This window comes from Aphelocoma coerulescens, chromosome 4 (assembly GCF_041296385.1).
Source record: "Aphelocoma coerulescens isolate FSJ_1873_10779 chromosome 4, UR_Acoe_1.0, whole genome shotgun sequence".
Lineage (NCBI taxonomy): Eukaryota > Metazoa > Chordata > Aves > Passeriformes > Corvidae > Aphelocoma > Aphelocoma coerulescens.
This window is the reverse complement of record NC_091017.1, coordinates 27,138,957-27,152,856: the sequence shown is the minus strand read 5'-3', so window position 1 is coordinate 27,152,856 and position 13,900 is coordinate 27,138,957. Positions and strand designations below refer to the sequence as shown.

Genomic DNA, 13,900 nt, shown 5'->3' with positions numbered 1-13,900 from the left:
AGGTGTCCCTGCCCATGGCAGAGGGGTGGGAACTGGATGGTCTTTAAGGTCCTTTCCAACCCAAACCATTCTATGGATCTGTGAAAGAGGAAATCTTTCCCTCAACCGGTTTTATTTGAAACATCGGATGTTATTTCTGCGTAAGTGGAACTCTTCAATTAAGAAAACATTTCTTAAAGAAAAAGAAGTGTCACATGGTGTGAAAAGGAGATTGCATTTGATGTCCATGCCAGAAGGAGGGTATAGATGCAAAATACTGGTCTCTGTAAATTCTTTATAGAAAAGTGATCCTGGGGATAGAATGAAAGGCAGAGAGAAATTCAGCTGAAGACTGTTTAATAGACTCTAAAATATTTGTAGGAATGATTTCAACCTTTCAATCTTAACAGTGTTCAGTCATGATGCTCTGATGTTTAATTTCTCTATGCAAAAAATACCTTTCTTGGGAATGAATATTTGATTTCTGTAGCTTATTTCCACAAGGGTTAAGCAGGTTTGTGACCAATCTGGCCATACCAGGTGAATTTGATATTTCAGTTTAAATGGTTCAAAGACCACTGAAGGAATGAGGAGGAACACCCCTCACATCTTGCTCTGTATCTGAAACCCATTTCTATATACAGGAATGACTCTGTGGAGAATTAACACTGGCTGTTAAATACACAGGGGGAAGGGAGACCTTTTAAACACAATGTTCACATCTTTGTGCACATTCTTTTCCCAAGATGTTTTGGCCTCGAGTGCAGGAAGCTTCTCCTGTCACTTTATCAGGAAGCCTGAAGTCCACATAAATGCAAATGTACCCCAGGAATGAAATAAAAAATAAAAATATGCAAGTGACAGGATCCTGATTCAGGACAGGATCCAGGTACCTGCACTGGGACTTGTCTGAAATTGCTTTGCTCTAAGACGGTAGCCCGGCTGTATGGATGGACCCAGGGAAACTTGAAAGGCATTGCTCTGAAGGGCTGCTGGCTTTTCCTACAGTTCAGCACAGATCTGGTTAGGAAATTAAGGAGAGGAAACTGGGCAACTGCTCTGCTCAGCCATGAGGAAATGCACAGTGAGCGTGATGAAGCCAGCAGCTGCAGGACAATGGGAAAAGGCTGGGGCTATTTTTGTTAGATGTGAACAATCAATTGAACATGTGAGACCTTATCATCTTCCCTCCTCGCCTTCTCCCCCCCTTTCTTCAACGGTGGAAATTTTCCCAAAGAGAAACAGCTTTCCTTTTCTCTTAGCAGAGTTGATTACCATTATAATTTTGTCTTTCATCTCAGAGCAGGTTTCTTTTGGAAGTCTTTGATGGCTTCCTCTGAGCACAGTTATTGTCTTGCTGTGGCTGAGTGACTTGCAGCTGGGTCATACCCGGCATTGTGAAACCTGGGAGAGCATTTATCGGTATTTACAAGTGGGTAAGGGTCCCCTCACCTCTCAACTTGCTGGATGTAGAGGCTGGAAGCGTTTCTCCCAGAGTTATCCTCAGGGCAGAAATCTGAATTTGAACTGGGCATAGCTTTCACAGATGGAAAATAAACAGCAAATGTTTCCATCCTATGAGATGTAATGAGAAAAACTATATAATTAAGATGGTAATCAGTGCTCCAATATCTGAATTCTCTTATTTTTATGACTCTTTTCTCAGAACAGTCCTTTTAAATGTCACAGCAATATTAGCTCCAACTTACAAATGGAAAAATAGAAGAACATAAACACATGATTTATGGTGTTAAGTGAAAAAGGAAAGAAAAAACACATTTTTTACTCGCTCTAAACAGAATTACATTTTTACTTTATATTCATATATTTGTATAACCCTCACAGTATAGTTATGTCTAATTTATATCATTACAATGTTCTATGTACCAATACCAGATATAGTACCCTAGATTCTCATACTTCATAAATATGAAAGAAATATTAATTTGTAAATGAGCTTTTCCAACATCTTGTGATATTTCAAGCATGCACTGAAGCAGCACTTCAGGTTAGCTATTAATTTTTTTTTAATCTTCAATTCTTCAATGTGTAAGTTCTTCTCCCTGTATTAGGCAGCCTATTAGTCACATAATATCAATACTTTTTGCACTTCTATCTGTTATCTTGGTATCACTGAGATGTGGCCAGAACTTCGTACCGCAGTTCTTGCTACTACTTAAATTACATTATAATGATATTTTACATCAGTAACAGTTCAATCAAAATTGGATGTGTTTATAACACCACAGTTTAGATTAACAGCTTACTTCCACTTTACTACAAGGAAACTGCTAAACTGACTGTAATTCCTAATCAATATAGCTATAAATCTTGGAATTTAAATAGGTTTTTAAATGTTGCCCATGCTGCTAAAGGTGACATGGATGTCCTGCAATTTGTCATCCAGCTACTGCAGAATCTGTTTCCAAACAGTCGATTGTTTTGTTCTAATTCCAGTTACCAAATGCAGCAAGATTTAATTACTAACTCCTTTTCTTTCCATTTTCCAGTGCCTTTCCTTCACCTAGGCTTGGTTTAATGAACAGCAGTGCTATATCATGAAAGAATCTCAAAACATCTAATGACTCAATCCATCATCATCATAACACATCCATGCCTACTGCAGAGGAGATGCTGCTGGTGAGTACAGTTGTGTGATTCCTTCTTTAACCCCTGAGGATCATAAACTTTCTTTTATCATCCCATATTATCATCCCATTAGAGTGATAACTCAGGGTGATGATAACTCCTCACTCCACTACACTTGTCCAGATATGCTTCTCTGTTCCCGATTTATGTCTACCAGTTTACCATGATTTTTCTCAAAATCAAGCTCAATTTCACTGGGAAGAGCTGCAGTTCAAACTCAGCTCAGTACTTAGAATGAAGATCACACATTTCTCAGAGTGGTGAAGTTGGTGGTCTGCACCTTGAATAATCATTTTCTGGTCAGTGTTTAGCTATGTTTCAGGCCAGGACCCAAGTGTTTCTGAGTGTGCCTCAGGCACGCACTGCTCCCATATCAGAGGGTACCAATCCCTACTCAATATATCCCTCTTTGTTCTCCTGTGGGAAGAAAACTTACCCAGCTGGTACCCAGCGATCTTTTGTGGTAGATCGCTCATTGAAATTGCCAGGCACTTTCTGGGCATACCGTGGGACTTGGCCAGTGCTCAGCTCAAATGTACCCAAAAGAGATTTAACCAATTTCTCTCCCTCTCACAAACCCTCCCTGTTGCCTTCACAGCCATCGCATGCGAGGGAGTTTTGGACTTGTGTGTTTGAGAAAAATCTTGGGTAGATTTAAACACCATTCCATTGCTCAGAGGTAAAATGGCATCCTGAGGGAGACCAGCACTGTAGGCTAGGCAAAAGCTTTCACTGAAAATAGATGCCTAATTCTTATTAATTTAATTTCTCTAGATGCTCAGCTGGAGTGATAGAAGCATTAAAGAAGGTGTTGGCTCAAACCCTGCCACAGATATTTTCTTTCTGGAGGTAGCTCTATTGGACCAAACTGATAAAGACTAGGGAATAAGAGCTTCCAGACAAGTAACCCTCATCTAAGTGTTATAACACTATGCTTTTTATTTCTTGCCTTTTTTATCTCCTGACTGACTCTTTCTGCACAGAATAAAATAAGATTCAGAAAAGCCTTTTAACAGCTTACATACTTCCATAACTTGATCTCCCTGGTTTCCTGACAAAAACAAACAAACAAACCAGAGCTTCAAAACCTCTTCTCTGAAGCAGTTGGAACTAAACTTACCTCTCGCCCCTGTGGCCCTTCCCTGGAAAGACTGCCACCCTCTGACTTAGGCTCTGAATTGCACAGTGAAATGCTCGGAAACTGGAGCCAGCTTTGGTCAGTGCTTCTGAGTATTAAGGAGCTCTATCATCAAGACAAGATGAGAACTTTCTTTTCAAATCAACTCAGAGAAAAAAAAAAAAAGCATAAGAGGAACAGGAAAGATAGCCTCTCAGCTCACACAATACAAAGATTATTTTTGATGTCATTGGAGATGGAGAGTATTTTTAATCTATTTCTCACAAGTGAGTCTGAGGTCAGTAAACCTGGAATCTGTTTCCACTGTCTCAGAAGAAGTGAATCAAAAACAGTTTCCCAGAAAATCTTGAATACGCTGAGCTCTCCATCTTATTGGAGGCAAGGCTGATGGGTCCCCAGTGACATGCCTGACTAACACCAAACCTGCTTCAGGAGCTCCAGTGTGAGCAGACAGGACCTTTCAAAAGCACCCACCTCTCTCCATTCACTTCTTTTGCAGGCATGGACTGCGTGGGTGTAAACAGTGCTCAGGCTGGGCCGACTGGATCCTGTCCCATCTTCTAAGCAGCTTTCATGTATCTAACAATGGAAAAATCTTTCCCATTTCCAGTCCTTGTGCCTGAGATTGTAAATGTGAGTCCTTTTTCCCAGTGAAGAAGTTTGACAGGTTAGCAATGGCAGCTTATTAATACTTGTGATGACTTCAAGTATTAAGGTCATATTGTTGGCTGGCTTGGGGTTTGTCTAGATGAGTTGTTTTATTAGATAGCAGATGGTTTGGAAATTGTTTGCAGTGACAGGGTTGAGTAGAATTTGAATTCTCTGTTTGCAGATCAGAAGGAATAGGGTAGGGAAAATGGAGAGCAAAACTCCCACATTTCCCATTCAGATTGAAAAATCCACATAGATAAAGATTAGGTATAGGTATATGTGCGTATATTATTGAGGGAAATGAGGTTCCCTCTGCTTATCATGGATCCTTAAGCAACTCTGATCAATCACAGGATGAATTTCCTTATGTACACCCTTAGTGCCAATATTGGTATAGTGAAATTACAATCTTTCAGAGTTCTTCACTTTGAGTCACCCTTCTCCTTTTCCCTTCTTTGCCTTTCTCGGTCTCCATTCCACCCCTCTCCACCTGTCTCTGCCTGTTTCCTTTGCCCTTCCTTCGCCTCTGCCCTTCTTCTCTGCCTTTCTTTGTTTTTCTTCTTCCTCCTTCTCTGCCTGCCTCCTGTCTCTGCCTTTCTTCTCATTTGTCTTTCTTCTCCTCCCATCTTCTCTCCTATTCTCCCCTCTCTGCCTGCCCATCTCTGCCCTTCTTCAGCCTGCTCTGACCTTCTCTTTTTTCCCTGATCCTTTGTCCTTCTTCCTCCTTCATCTCCACCCCTTTTCTCCGCTGTTCTGTTCCATCTGCCCAGCTCTCTCTGATCTCTGACATTCTTTTAACTTCTCTGACCTTTTCTGCACTTCTGTTGTTTTCTCTGTCCTTCTTTAACCTCTGCCCATCTCCACTCTTCTTTCTGCCATTGTTCTCTTCCTTTTTCACCCTCTGCCAATTTTTTGCCCTTCTTCGCTCTTCTCTGCAGCACTCACCCCTGCTCTGCACTGTTCTGCCCTTTTTTGACATTCTTGGACTTTCCCTGCCCTTCTTTGTCCCCTTTACACACGTTTTGGCCCCTTGGTCACTGCCTGTCCATCTCTGCACACCGCTCTCATCCCTTTTTTGCCCTTCTCTGTCCTTCTTCACCTCCTCTACTCTACCCTCCCCTGTGTTATAAAATCGTAATTATAGGCCCTACCCCCAACTCCCTTTCCTTTCTTTTCTGCCACCTTCTCTGCTGTTCTCTGCCTTCCTGTGCCACTCTCCACCCCTTTCTTCCCTTTTCACCTGCCTGTGTCATCAGGATACCTGGAGTTAACACTGTTAATTTATTTGGTGCTATTCCCCAGTATGAATAAATGTATTTTTTCCTGTACACTTGAAGCTAACCCTTGATGATACCTGCACATCACCATAGAAACCAGGACAGGTTCTTCTGTAAGTTAAAGGTTAATTTATAATTATTTTTAAAATCATCTTGCTCACATGCATCAGTGTAGACAGGACTTGTCCAAAACCTTCTTCCTTACCAAATAATCTATCTTTCTATTCTAGCTCTTCCGGAAATACGTTACCATGGCTCCTGTTTGCTTAAGGCAGATTCTCCATAAGGTGTTATACAAGATAAATGTCTGGTTTTGAGTGATTTTAGATATGTTTGCAATTGACAGAGTTACTGACAGGCCCAGATCTCTGTGGGATGGCTGTGGACCAGAGCACAGACGAGTCATTGTGTGTGATGTTGTTTCACACCAAAGTATTTGCTCTGTATACTGAACATGTGTGCGAGTCAATAGCAAAAAGTTAGAGAACAAACACAGCTTAGATGGAAATAAATTCACATTGACTTAAATCATTATGCTCAAGCCACAAACAACAATATAAATGTCTTTTTAAAATGGAAGTTTTACTTGGGATGGTTCTTGTGTCTTCTACCAATGTTTGAGGGTCAGGCAGTATGAACACAGGTTTGGCATTTCCTTGCAGCAAAGTCTTTTCATTCTAGAGATGGGCAGAAGGGAGTTTGGGTCACTGCTCAGATTTCCCCCATACAGCAGCAATACCCAATAATTGGGTGCTATTTTTCCCTTGGAAATACAGACTTTTGTCAAAACTGTTTTTCTCCCCACCTGTCTCCCCAGCTGCCTTTCAGAGTTCAGCAGATATCTGAATAGCTGGTTTTGTATTGGGAGCTATTTATTTGCCTTGTTGCCAATTAACCCTCCCCTACAGCTCTTGCACATCTATAAGGTGTAGTTAAAGTCCTTTTGATCTGGTGATGCTGTTAAGGTCCTCCTAGGAACAGCCTCAGTCTCAGGCTGGCTCCGTCATGTGGAGATGTCCCCACAGCTGACTCCTCTCTTCCCAGCTGAACTAACAAGGATCTCTGAGAACAGCACATTACCTCAGTCCCCCAGAATGCTTGACTGTACCTCTGGGCCACATCTTCTTTTATTAAAAAAACCCTCTACAATGTATGTTGGAATATTCCCAATCTGCAGGACATTATATACATATAAAGGCAATCTCCTACTGTAGTGTCCCCTTTATGAAGATGTGGTAAAGGGCACAGAAATATTCCTCTTATCTGGTTGGCAAATAACAAATTGCTTTTGTGGTAGTATAGGAGATTAAACTGTGTAATTTAGTAATAAAATCAGGTTCTCATGGACTATGGGTATAAACCCACAAAGACTTCGGGAATCTTTACTGGGATTTGAACTGTGTCCATAAGAACTTTTTGTAGGTGACAGACTGGTTCAGACAGTGCTGTCCCATAGGGATCACTAGAATGAGACACCCTTACTTATGTGGGGGCTTCCATGTGGGGTAGTGTGCTCAGAGAAACTGGGGAGCAAGGGAAATCCTCTCAGTCATTCCCCCAAAGTCTCTGGCAATGTCCCTTCTGCAAAGTATTTCCACACCCTAGACCAGTTCTTGCAGCCTGTGTGTTTCTGGAGCCAAGTAGCCAATGAAGCCAAGATGTTCATACCCTCAAGGAGTGTCCGAGACATGGCCGAGATTCGTCAGCTGCAAGGCTCCAGATGTGGCCAGGCTGGGACAGACAGAAAAAGACAAGCAGAGTTTGGTACATGCCCTGAAATGCAGGGGTGCCTGAGGAGTATTGCCATCTTCTGTACCCGTCTGCTCAGTGACCGTTTTGTTTGCAAGAGGTTTATTATTCCTGATGTACCTTTAGGAAAATGATACCACAGACCTCTGAAGGCTGGAAAAACTGTGTTTTGATCACATTTAAACATTTTAAGTGTCATCACAAAAATTTTAAATGTATGTGTGTATGTATTCAATGTCCACGAAGTGTGGGCAATGTGTATGGGTGTGGAAGAATCTTCTCAAGAGCAAGAGGTAGAGCAGTTATTTCAGTATTTCATGTGCCTTGGTCAATTTGTTTTTAATGAGAGAAAGAGGGTTTTTTTGTTTTGTTTTGTTCTGTTCTCTTTTTTTTTCCGGTTTCCATAATCTAGTTTGATTTGTCAGTCCATCAGTGGACATAAACAGTGTGAGTGCATGAGAGTATCTGCATGCCAGTGCAGGTTTCCAAAAGAGTACAAGCTACAGTGAGCCATCCTATTTTGCAGTTAAATTCCATGTCTCTGATGGATTTCCCCACACTGTTGCTAGGAGATGAAGGTAATGCCTAACAAAGGATATATTGACAAAATTTTTCCAGAACAAATCTATCTTGTTATGGTAAATAGAGCCTCACATAAAATGGATATTGCAGGATTTATTTCCCTAGTGGTGGCACTGGCAAAATTGCATACATCAAGTGAAGGTGAAATTTCCCCATCACAAATGCATTTTTGTTTTGTTTTGTTGACATAAGGACTTCCAGTGTGTTTAATGCCGAAAGCGCTGCTGCCTTCCAATGTGTTTTGTTGCTAGGCTAATGGGATGAACACATCCTACCTCAGCATTTTTCCTTCTTCCCTTCTCTGCTACTTCTCCCTTTCAGGAAGAAATGTGGCTTATTGTAGTGGTTCCCCTCTTTTCATGGCTTTTCTGGGAAAAATGGATTCCTTCCTTTAAAGCAGGGAAGAAGTGCGCATGACTCGGGACATGTTGAGATTTGGTACAGAAGCAGTTAAACGCAATGGAAAAGCAGATCAGCCTCTTGCTTGATAGCTCTAGGCACATCTACATTAAAACAAAACAAACCTCAAAGTTAAATGGAAATCTAATAAAGAGAGGAACTTCAGGAATTCTCATGGAAAGATTAAATTTCTAGAGAATGACAAATTTTCTCCCTTTCTTGTGGTGACATTATGAACACACAAACAGATTTCAACAGCAAAAGCCAACACGACTTGAGCCAAAAAATTAAAAATATTGCTGGAGAAAAAGTTTAGTTCTGGTGTGGCATTTATATTTTCCCATCCACTGCCATCCCAGCAGTTCCTATGCCACCATAGGAGTCTCTGGCTCTAAACACGTGTAAGTAAATAACTTGCTGTCTAGAAAGATATCAAGGCAGAAAATGAGATTGCCTCTCACCTTTCAGGCTAGGAAAGGAGTCAGGGAGAAACACAATCCCCTTCATTTTCCTATATGCATCATTGCACAGAGGGAACAGACAATTTGAACTTTTTTGAGTTAAAGCTACTGTGTCCCTGACTCCACAACTGTGCAAGTATCGGGCTGGTTTCATCTCAGGTGTGGATCTGCTCACCTTGGCAGGGTGATCTGCACAGACCAGTGGTAGATGTGGTCCCCTCCTCCTCCATTCACATGATGGTGTGGTAGGGAATGAAGGCAGAATTTGTCACTTCTTGTCATCTCACTCCTTGGCTGGTTCCCTCTTGGGATGCATGTTTACCTTCTGCCTTGCAGAGCACAGCGAAGGTGAGCCTACCAGCTGGCCAGAAAAATGCAAGTGGGAAAGGAGGTGACACATCATGGCTGGAGTTACTTGGTACCATCACGGCTGTTCCGTGTTTTGTGGGGAGGGAGGGAAATGCTGTTTTTGTGGTGTTGATGCGAATTCCTTTGAGAAGCACTCTTTCCACAACAGTTCTGAACGTCTGTGTCAACTTTTGTAGCACTGGTAATCACAAACAAAAGTTGCCACAAGTCAGAAATCTGCATTAAATTTTTTGATTTGTTCTTGAAGGGTTTTAACTAGACACAAATGCACTGAGATGTTATCTCTCCTTGTTTTGATGGGTGGGGGAGAGGGGACAGCTGGGAAGAGCCTTGCAGCTCCTACTGTTACTGAACTTATCCGGTTTTCTGCTGTAATATCCTGTTTTTAGATGCTTACATTTTAGCCAAGCATTAACCATTTAGGATGAGACTGACCATGCTGGGATGGCTCAGGCCTGCACCAGTGAAATATAAGTAAAAAGAAAAAATTATGTCATTTTTTTCCACATCAAAGCCAAGTGAGGGGGGTGGGGGGCAATATTTTATTCTATATTAAAAGATCACTGCAATTTCTTTGCTTTGAGATTTGGCATGGTGGTAGCCTTTAGGTGAAAAGGCTGTTTGCTGAACATATGGCAAACCAGGCACATTTAGCCAAAATAAAAAAATAGTAACACTAAGCCCTTAAAGCACAAGCAGAGCACACTTGCATTCAGCAGAGACTTGGTTCTCATGACTGCATTGCTTAAGGATTTGCTCCTGATAGATGTATCCTGTGGGCTTCCCCCAGCTCGCAGCTCTGCAGGGTGTGGATCCTCTCCCCACAGACCTGTCCACTGAGTCTGGAGCACAGTGTAGGAGGCACCTCTTGATTAAATGCAGAGGTGCAGAGGTGCAGCTAGAGAGTGGAAAATAGAGCAGAACTGGGAGCTTGGGCAACCTCCACCAGAGCTAAAATACCACTGCTCTCTGCTAGGTAGTGATGCCTTCTCTGGGCTGGGGCTGACTGCAGTCGAATGACATGTTGCAAACAAAGCACAGCACCAGTACAATACACCAAGCAGCCTGGAGTGGGAGGTTTGGGAAACAATCTGTTTGATGGGAAGAGATGGAGAAAAGATAGCAAAGATGACAAAGGAGATTTTGTGAGGAGGGGAAATTTGCTGGGTAAAATCTGAAGGCAGATTGTGAAAACCAGGAGCTCTGAGGAGGGCCAACAAGTTGCATATTAAAATAGAGCCAAGGCAAAAGAGCAATCACTACCAGGTGACAGTGAAGTAACAACATCAATATATTAATAAAACAGAAGAGGAAAACCAGAGAAGAGGGAGCTTTTCCTTCTTCTTTTACATTTATGCCAAGTGCTTATTTTCTTTATCCAGCTCAGTGTAGTTCATATCCAAGGGTCATTCATGGGGATGGTTAAAAAACAGAATAAAGTTTTCTTGAGCCATTTCCAGCTTTAGGCTGAGCACAGGAGCCACTCTCTTTGCTAGACACACTGGCTTCTGCAATTTTTGTGGCACTGGTGACTTCTTTTTGGAAAGATCAATAGGCAGGTGGTTGTTAAAGCTCCCATTTTCTACTGCCTGTTGTAGAACAGCAACTTGCAGCTGCTCCTGAAAGGCACTCACACCATTGCTCAGCTTCAGAGAGCTCCCGGTGTTGTGAAGGGCAGCACTCTCTGTGACTTTTCGATGTCAGATGAAAGTTGAACACGGACTTGCAAAGCACTCGAGTCCCGCTTAGTTTAAATGGAGCTTAGACCATCAGCTGCGATGGCCACAAACTTTCGTGAAAATGTTGGTGACCAGGGTGCACTCACAATGGAAAAATTTTGACTACCAGAGAATTAATCTGAAAAATGCTCTTATATAGCAGAGACCCTGCATCACTGTCATTTGTCAGGACTGGACTTCAACAAATTGTCTTCAGCAGGCTTGAATCAGCGTTCAGTAAGTTGGTCAAATGTGAGTGAACTCTGTGGCCCCTTAACTGTGAGTCAATTTTTTTTTTTTTTTTTTTTGTTCCACTGAGTATTTTTTGAAAAAAAGTATTGTCTGGCATGTCCCCCATATGACAGGGACTGCCCCTACCCACATATTTATTTAGCTTGTGCCCTGGCAAATTAAAGTGGAAAAAGCCTTTTCACAGAAGCTGCAAATAGAAGAAAATCTTAACTACATGCAAAATTCTGTTTCTTCTGTGGTCCTGCCCTTACAAGGAGCAGCCAGAACTCTTTTTCTATCCATCCAAATTAGATATTTTTCAGGACTTGAACATAATATTCATCTGCCTTGAGTGGCTCCTGACTTTGTGAAGAACAGATGGCCTGTGATAGCAGTGGGCTTCTGCACTGAGTGTCTCAAAGCTCACCACAGAGTGACTTTAACTGCTTTAATTTCTCCTACTTTCCTAACACTGCTCTTCTGACATCTTAGTTTATTAAGCATGTCTTGGGCTATAGTCTTGTTTCCTTCTCTTCTATTTCCCTCTCTCCTGTGCTCACCTATGCAGAGTGTTATTAATTCAAGTATACGTCAGATACCTCTGTTCACTGAAACCATATATGTGTACTATAGGGCTCTTTACAGAAATGGCTGGCTTCAGTTTTGCACTCTGCTCTTAGAGAGCAGAGTTTTCTGTGATCTGCTCAGGTGTGTAGACATAAGAAAAGATTCCATAAATTTTATGAAATCTATAAAGAATATATAAAGTATAAGATAGGAAAATTCTGGAAACATGAACAATAGTTTATAGTTATCTGTAAACTATGAAATATTAGATCATTTCCTGATTCAAGTATGAGCATATACAAATTGTATGATAGTCTTCATATAAGTGATACCGAACTCTCATAAAAGCATTGCAATGTCCCACAAAGATTTTTCTGAGAAAAAAAATTCTCTATTAAGGTAACTTTTTTTTCCTTAACCAGCCAGCATGAGTTAATTGCACTGAAAGAAAAATCTTTCCTAGTATTCCTGCTTCACTCTGCATGAGAGACTGAAATGTTAATAATGGTTAATGACTCAAAACAATCAGCCATTTGTGGAGGCGAGTAATTGGCTCACCTACGCTGACCTGAGAGGAAGTTTTTGTGTCTTAGAAGGGGTCATAAACCATCAAAGACCCTCTAAGTGCCCACAGAATTCTTTCTGGGGCCTTTCATCTCCACCTCTGATGAATCAGGACTGCAACCATCACCTTAACCAACAGCTCATCACAGGATCCACGTGTGGTGACATCTTTTTACTCTCATCCTTTCTCTTTCCTTCATTTTTTTACACATTTTCTTATTGTTTTTATGCTTTTATATTGCTGTATTTCTACAGATAATAACCAAAAGGGCTACATATCTCCTTTCCATTGCAACCAAAATGTTCTAAAATAAACCCTACATATATATATATATATATATATATATATATATATATATATATATATATTTATAAACACTGATCATTCAGTGTTGTTTCACCCTAATTCACCCCAAGGGATCTAATAAGGAGAACCTAAGTTACCCTTGCCTTCAGGGGCAGGTCATAACACTAAGATATGGTTTCTTTCCAAAGAAAAATTTATTTATGAGGCAATAATTAGTTCTTAATTCTTCATTGCAGTTACCTCAGTCAATCTATTAGCATGAACTTCACCATGTGTGAAACCTGCTCTGTTTTTCAAAGCACACACTACAAAAGTCTAAAAGTTCCTTTTGAAAGAAATATTGGTTGTGTTCAGTCACTAAAAAAGTTTCTTTATTGTTTCCTCTTCTACATTCTGAATGCAATTGTACAGACTTTATTTAACATAAAAAGGAATTTCTAATAGTAGAACCATAATGAAGACCTTCCAAGAGAAGGATGCAAAGTTAACCAGATTGTGGGAATATATATTCCAAGTAGATGAAATGGGATGTCAAATGTAATTCCAGAATTTTTTTGACAACTAAGGAAAAATATTCAAAACCGTAGCAGAACCTTTAATTCTTATTGGCACATAACTGTGATAGCACTGTTGTGGTCTCATTCCAAACAGGACATTATAATTAATTACAAAGTCATGAAGATTTTAACATTTATTATGACTGTTATTATTACTATTATTATTATGAGATTATGATCTTCCTTTCTGCCTTGCATTTGTGTCCTGATGATGTGGTTGTCCTTCCATACAGGAACTGCTGTTTAACTCATAAAATATCCAGGACAAAATCTTGTTTGGATCCAAGTGTGGCATGCAGAGCAATCTAGCTGCAGTGCTTTTAATTAGACTACAGCTATTTTGCATATCAAATATATCTGTTCAAATTTCAGCAGGAGGTGATGTAATTTAGATACAAAGACTGTAAAGACATGTGGAGGCCTTTGTGTGTAAAGATACTGCTTAAATGTAAACCACTGCGCTTTGATATCAAGTACACAAGGCGCGATCAACAAACGGGGCTGGGGAGCACCAGCAGCTTTCAGTGGAGATGAAGCCACTTGGATCCTCTCTGAGAGGGAAACTTCTCCTCTCCTTTTCTTCCCAGGACTTTGCTCAGGGTGCTGGGCTCAGGTTCCCAAGAGCTGTGAGCAGTCCGGCAGGAGGACCTAAGGGAGGATCAAGTGATTTTTTAAAATTAATTTTCTACCTATGTTCCTCTC

The 13,900-nt window shown here is 40.9% G+C and overlaps 1 long non-coding RNA gene across 4 annotated transcripts in view; it reads left to right on the top strand.

Moving 5' to 3' along the window:
* The window catches only part of LOC138109582 (uncharacterized), a 30,047-nt gene extending 23,094 nt beyond the window's left edge, over positions 1 to 6,953 (top strand). The window contains exons 3-6 of one of the 4 annotated variants that reach the window (XR_011150621.1): positions 2,490 to 2,619; positions 4,266 to 4,399; positions 5,755 to 5,807; positions 5,925 to 6,953. This is a non-coding gene — a long non-coding RNA (uncharacterized lncRNA). Of the gene's footprint in view, positions 1 to 2,489; positions 2,620 to 3,402; positions 3,795 to 4,265; positions 4,434 to 5,754; positions 5,808 to 5,924 lie in introns of those variants that run through there. The other 3 variants (XR_011150620.1, XR_011150619.1, XR_011150622.1) reach the window with 3 other exon arrangements.
* The last annotated feature ends 6,947 nt before the right edge of the window (positions 6,954 to 13,900 follow it).